The sequence below is a fragment of the Cervus canadensis genome, chromosome 29, assembly GCF_019320065.1.
Source record: "Cervus canadensis isolate Bull #8, Minnesota chromosome 29, ASM1932006v1, whole genome shotgun sequence".
In the NCBI taxonomy this organism is placed as follows: Eukaryota; Metazoa; Chordata; class Mammalia; order Artiodactyla; family Cervidae; genus Cervus; species Cervus canadensis.
This window is the reverse complement of record NC_057414.1, coordinates 25,094,978-25,101,485: the sequence shown is the minus strand read 5'-3', so window position 1 is coordinate 25,101,485 and position 6,508 is coordinate 25,094,978. Positions and strand designations below refer to the sequence as shown.

The 6,508-nt window shown below is 36.8% G+C and overlaps 1 pseudogene; it reads left to right on the top strand.

Moving 5' to 3' along the window:
• The first annotated feature begins 3,764 nt into the window (after window positions 1-3,764).
• On the top strand, window positions 3,765-5,901 carry LOC122430602 (annotated as a pseudogene).
• Window positions 5,902-6,508: the final 607 nt, after the last annotated feature.

The window sequence follows — 6,508 nt, the reverse complement described above, 5'->3', positions numbered from 1 at the left end:
CATTGGAAGCATGAACCTGAGAATGTTTCCTCTTCCCATCTTTCCAGGCTTCATTAAGCAAGTTTATATCACTTTTAATTTCTGAGGTGGAAGACTTCACAGTGACTGTTAAGTGTAACCCACTTTGTATCTGTAGGCACTGTGCATGCCTCCTTTGACAAAGGATATTGTTACCTGCACGTAATGGATTGTCAAAATATATTCATTATATGGTTGGTATATAGAGTGGTTAATGACTTATTTACAGTCATATATATTTTTAATGAAAAAGTCTAGAATAAGATTAAGTTTCTGATTTCAGGTTTACTCTTTCCTTGATATACTTGGCTTCTATTGTATTTCTTTAATTTTGTCTATGTAAATATGCCACAGGAAAGGCTATCCTAATTTTTAATCTGAAAAATGCTTTTTTTCAGGGTGGTACATGAATTTCTCTCAGGGTGTATATTGCTCTTTTGTTATTTTATTTTATTTTATTTTTTGAGGAAAACAGTTTTTCAGGGGGGTTTTGTTATAGTTGTTTATGGGAAAGATAATGCCTCTTGGGCTAGTATACTGGGGAGATGATTGGTCATTAGGAATATTCCTTCATTCACAAAATTCAAAACATAGTTTTTGGAATGCTTGCAATGTTTGTAATGTTTGTAATTCAGAGAACAGGGCATGGGAGAGAAAGGAGGCCATAAGCCTCTCATGAGGCTGAACCTCAACAGACACACGGCCAATAAATAAGAAGACCCTGTGGAGAGTGGTCATGAGGCTTAGGACCTGTAGTTTAATTTGGATGTTTATTCTGTTCCATTTAGTTAAGTAAATATATCCAGTCCATAAAGTTTTTCTGAACTTATAATGCACAGTGACAATACAATAGTAGTATTTGGGGGAATAAAGGTGAACCAAGTTGTGGCCAGAATTCTGGAAAACCAGATAGAAAGAAGAAACTTTTTCATAAGATAAAAACGTGAGTAGTAATTAAAGCTCAAATTATAAAGATGGAATCTAGAAAATATAATAAAAAACAGAAACCTATATTTACAAATCTCCTCCTTCTGGACAGCCATAGAAATATTATAGAGATCATGGGAATTTTATGGATAGGATAAAAACTAAAACATTTTATATTTAAAGAAAAAAGTTAAACCCACAAACCTGCATTCATTTGGTGTAACCTGGGCACGACTAAACCACATTTGGCTTTTGTTGGCTTCCTTATGCTACTTCCTTATGGATTTTAAGGCATGAAATCATAAATCATTCTGCAGTTAAAACTATAATAACTTGAAAGAAACATTGTGACAGTGTCTTTTCCTGGAATAAAATGTTGGATTTTTTTTCTTTCGAAAAAATATGGGGAAACGGTTATTAAAATGTTTGTCTTGTGGGAATTTCAGCATTTTTAAAGACAACTTTAACAATATTTTTTATTTTCTTGTTTTCTTATCTCCTCTGAAGAGTTAGATATGGTGAACTTAGCAACACTGATATGTTTGCTTTTTTGTATTTTCACATGTTCAGCATTGACTTACAGTTTTAACTCCTTGCTATTTCCTTGATTTACAGTTTTCAGTGGCACTCATACCACATTCTTTGATCTCAATATCAACTTATATTATTTTCACATACCAAGGCCTATATTTATAAAATAGCTGAGCTTGGTGACACTTTTCTTTTTTCATTAACATCTTCACCCTTTTTATAAACTTGTCATCCTTATTGACAAAGGAGTGTATCTAAAGAAGTAAATAATAATTACAGTATTTGGGCACACTTATAGGCACACAGAGGTGCAGCCACTCTGTTTTGTATTTCACCATTAATTGATTTGCCAAAAACAGTTAAAGTTGGTCACAAGATTTCCATTTGAGAAGCCTCAAAGTACAGTTTGTTTCATTTTTAGAAAAAATTAGCTTTCTGTCAAATTAGATTTCTTTTTTTTTTTTTTAGATTTCATTCTATCAGAATATTGTGGAAAAAATAATACAGAAGTTTAAATAGCACTTCTAAAGTTTGCATTTGACAATGGCTTAAGGAATCATCTTAATTATTACATCTTGTTAGCAACTGAAGTTCTGTGTGTCTGTTTGGACCTCACTAAAAGGAGGGGAATCAACTTAGGATGCTTATGTGTATAATATGTAACATATTGTTGCAAAACTTGAACATTGCAACATTTTAAAAATTTCAGATAAAGAAATAAAGAGACCTGGAAGTAGGACTCATGGAAATACGTCCAGTTCAGAAATGGGCATAGAGAGGGACTGAAGCACTGTCCTAGCTTTCCCTTCAGAGGTGAAGATAGTGAAGAGATGGGAATTCACTTTGGATCTACCTGAGGGATGCACAGTTCCCAGAGTAAAGCAAAAATGAGTAAAAGATTAGGTCCATAAGAACTAAAGACAGATCACACACTGGGATCTATAATTTCCTTATTCCATTTATATATATATGTATATATATATATAAATTCTATATATATGTATAATATATACCCCAGGGAAGAGACTTAGAAAGCTTCTACCCAGTTTTTAATCAAGAGCATTACATCATCATACTCACATTAAATCTTCTGTGTCTAATTACTAGCAAGTGTGTGATTAAAGGCTTTGTTTTTCTTTCTACTTCTTGAAAGGACTTCATATAATCAGAAATTACACCAGATCACAAACATTCCCTAGGCATATGTCTAGGCTGTCTCCTCTTAGAATCAAAGAAATCAAGCCTCAAGAATCTGAACTTATGTTTCCAATACAGCAGAGTGACAATGAGCGATAAGGTAACCAGCTCTGTGGTTTTCTGAACTAAGAAGGGTGAGTTTCTGAATTCAACTTACATATCTAATTCAATTTACAATACTTATTCCTTGTTTTGAGGTGAAATTTGAGGAACTTAATATATGCCTATTCTTTCTCATTTTGTGTAGTTCTGAGACTCGAGTGAACCCAGGGAATCTGTTGGGAGAGGGATCAGAGAATGTTCCAAGACATGAGTGGGCTCAAAACATATCAGTTAGAAAGTTTCCTCTAAGAGGATAAAACTCACTCTTTCACCTCTATGGCTTTTACTTTGTGACAAGGGAAGTTACTTAATTCTCATAGACTATCATCTTTGATTAGAAACTGAATTTTTGGTTCTGGCCACATGAAGTCTAAAGTGTATTAGAAACCAGCGCCAGGTTGCTAGGGTCACTGAATGAAGAAATGTTGAGATGAAAGTAGAACAACAGTGTCCTAATCCACCCCTCTTCTCCCTTGGTTTCTCCATCAGGTATATTTGCATATGGTAGCATTGGCCTTCCCTCTGTAGTCTGTTTGTGATATCCTTTGCTATATTTAGCTTATAAAAGCTCTAATTAAGGGCAAGTCCACATCACAGTATTGTGATAAAGGTAAAGGCAGATTATATTGGACTAATTTGAGATAGTGTCAGGAATTCACACTGTGTGTACTCTTTAGCGCTGGACTTCCCTGGTGGCTCAGCGGTAAGAATCCGTCTGGCAATGCAGGAGACACAGGTTCATTACCTAGGTCGGGAAGATCCCTTGGAGAAGGAAGTGGCAACCCACTCCAGTATTCTTGCCTGGGAAATCCCATGGACAGAGGAGCCTTGTGGGTTACAGTCCATGGATTTGCAAAAGAGTTGGTCATGATTTAACAACTCAACAACAACAAAATTACTTTTCTGTAGGATGAGACACTGTGGGAAGAGCTGAGTTGTCCTCCAATGAAACACTTTCCTGCTCTATATGCAGATTCCCTTAGAGAAGAATGGCTTCTGGAAATGTCTCTTTTGTGGCCGAATTCATTCTGTTGGATTAACAGACCATATAGATCTCCAGCTCCCCCTTTTCTACCTGTTCCTAGGAATGTACATGGTCACTGTGCTGGGAAATTTGAGATTGACAATCCTAATTGCACTGAATTCACACCTACACACCCCCATGTACTTTTTCCTCTTTAACTTGTCAGCTCAGTTCAGTCACTCAGTCATGGCCGAGTTTTTGCAAACCCATGGACTGCAGCACGCCAGGCTTCCCTGTCCATTACCAACCCCTGGAGCCTACTCAAAGTCACGTCCATTGACTTGAGTAGTCATGTCCACCATCCAACCATCTCATCCTCTGTCATCAAATTCTCCCCCTGCATTCAATCCTTCCTAGCATCAGGGTCTTTTCCAATGAGTTGGTTCTTCGCATCAGGTGGCCAAAGTATTGGAGCTTCCGTTTTAGCATCAGTACTTGCAATGAATATTCAGGACTGATTTCCTTTAGGATTGACTCATTTGATCTCTTTGTTGTCCAGGGACTCTCAAGAGTCATCTCCAACACCACAGTTCAAAAACATCAATTCTTCGGCACTCAGCTTTCTTTATAGTCCAAATTTCACATCCATACATAACTAATGGAAAAACAATAGCTTTGACTAGATGGACCTTTGTTGTTAAAGTAATTTCTCCATTTTTTAAACATGCTGTCTAGGTTTGTCATAGCTTTTCTTCCAAGGAGCAAGTGTCTTTTATTTTCATGGCTACAGTCACCATCTGCAGTGATTTTGGAGCCACAAAAATAAAGTCTCTCACTGTTTCCACTGTTTTCCCATCTGTTTGCATGAAGTGATGGGACCAGATGCCATGATCTTAGTTTTCTGAATGTTGAGTTTTAAGCCAACTTTTTCACTCTTCTCTTTCACTTTCATCAATAGGCTATTTAGTTATTCTTTGCTTTCTGTCATAAGGGTGGTGTCATCTGCGTATCTGAGGTTGTTAATATTTCTCCCAGCAATCTTGATTCCAGCTTGTGCTTCTTCCAGCCCAGCATTTCTCATGATGTACTCTGCATATAAGTTTAAAAAGCAGGATGACAATATACAGCCTTGACACACTCCTTTCCCTATTTGGAAGCAGTCTGTTGTTCCATGTCCAGTTCTAAATGTTGCTTCCTGACCTGCATACCGATTTCTCAGGAGACACATCAGGTGGTCTGGTATTCCCATCTCCTTCAGAATTTTCCACAGTTTTTTGTGATCCACACAAAGTCTTTGGCATAGTCAATAAAGCAAAAGTAGATGTTTTTCTGGAACTCTCTTGCTTTTTCAACGATCCAGCAGATGTTGGAAACTTGTTCTCTGGTTCCTCTTCCTTTTCTAAATCCAACTTGAACATCTGGAAGTTCTTCATAGACGTCTGCTATTCTTCTGTGTTTTCACCCAGAATGCTGATTAATTTTATATCAAAGAAGAATATTATTTCTTATATGGGATCCATGACACAGCTCTACTTTTTCAGTTTTTTTTTGCCATTTCTGAAATTTATATGCTGACATCAATGGCCTATGACCACTATATGGCCATCTGTAAACCACTTTTGTATCATGTTGCCATGTCCCCTAAAGTGCGTTCCAGCTTTATGCTTGGTTCCTACTTGATGGCATTTTCTGGTGCCATTGGTCACATTTGATGCATGTTGCGACTGATCTTCTGTGATGCAAACCCCATCAACCATTATTGCTGGGATATCTTTCCTCTGCTCAAGCTCTCCTGCACAAGTATCCACATCAGTGATCTGGTAGTTTTCATTGAGGTGGGCATCAAAATCATTGTGCCCAATCTCATCATCTTTGTCTCTTGTGGTCTCATCCTCACCAACATCTTCCATATCAGCTCCATGGAGGGCAGTCCCAAAGGCTTCAGTACCTGCTGCCCCCACGTCATTGCTGTTTCTCTCTTCTTTGGATCATGTATATTTATGTATCTCAAACCTTCATTTTCTGGGTCTATGGATGAAAGAAAAGTCTCTTCTCTCTTTTACACCAATGTGGTTGGCATGATGAACCTCTTGATTTACAACTTGAGAAATAAAGATGTGAAAGCTGCTCTGAGAGAAACTCTGAGTAGGAGAAAATTTTGAATAGATAGAGTATCTCTGTGCAGCTGGTCACAGGACAGAAATTTCTGTGTTTAATCATAATAACTTTGTTGAAATCTTTTTGTTTTTTTTTTTTAACCAGGCAGAAGGAAATCTGAGTCATCTCTCTATTTATTTTCACTTTGTGTTGAGCCAGATTTTTCTTGCAGACTTTCTCACCATCTCCCATTTATTAATACTACTTAGAAACATGTGTTGCCTCTTGTTTTTTTTCTCAGTTTGAACGTTTTTTCCCCTCTTAAAATATAAAACTGCTCTATAGTTGATGAAATCAGGGAACATTGGAGTGAAATAACATCGTTGGGAATGTCTTATCTGCCACTTTCCATTGGAAGCATGAATCAGACAATATTTTCTCTTCCCATCTTTTCAGTTTTCTTTGAGCAAGAATCTATCTCCTTAAATGCCTGAGATGGAAGGTTCCATAATGTTGGTAAAGTATAAACAACTTTAGTTCTCTAAACATTATGCATTATGATCATGGAAAAATTTTTCTTAGTTTACACATCCAGTCCTGCACATAAAATATTGTTAAAATCTATTACCTGGATGGGAGAACTAAGTTGAGAGTGGTACTTTGCTTCTACTT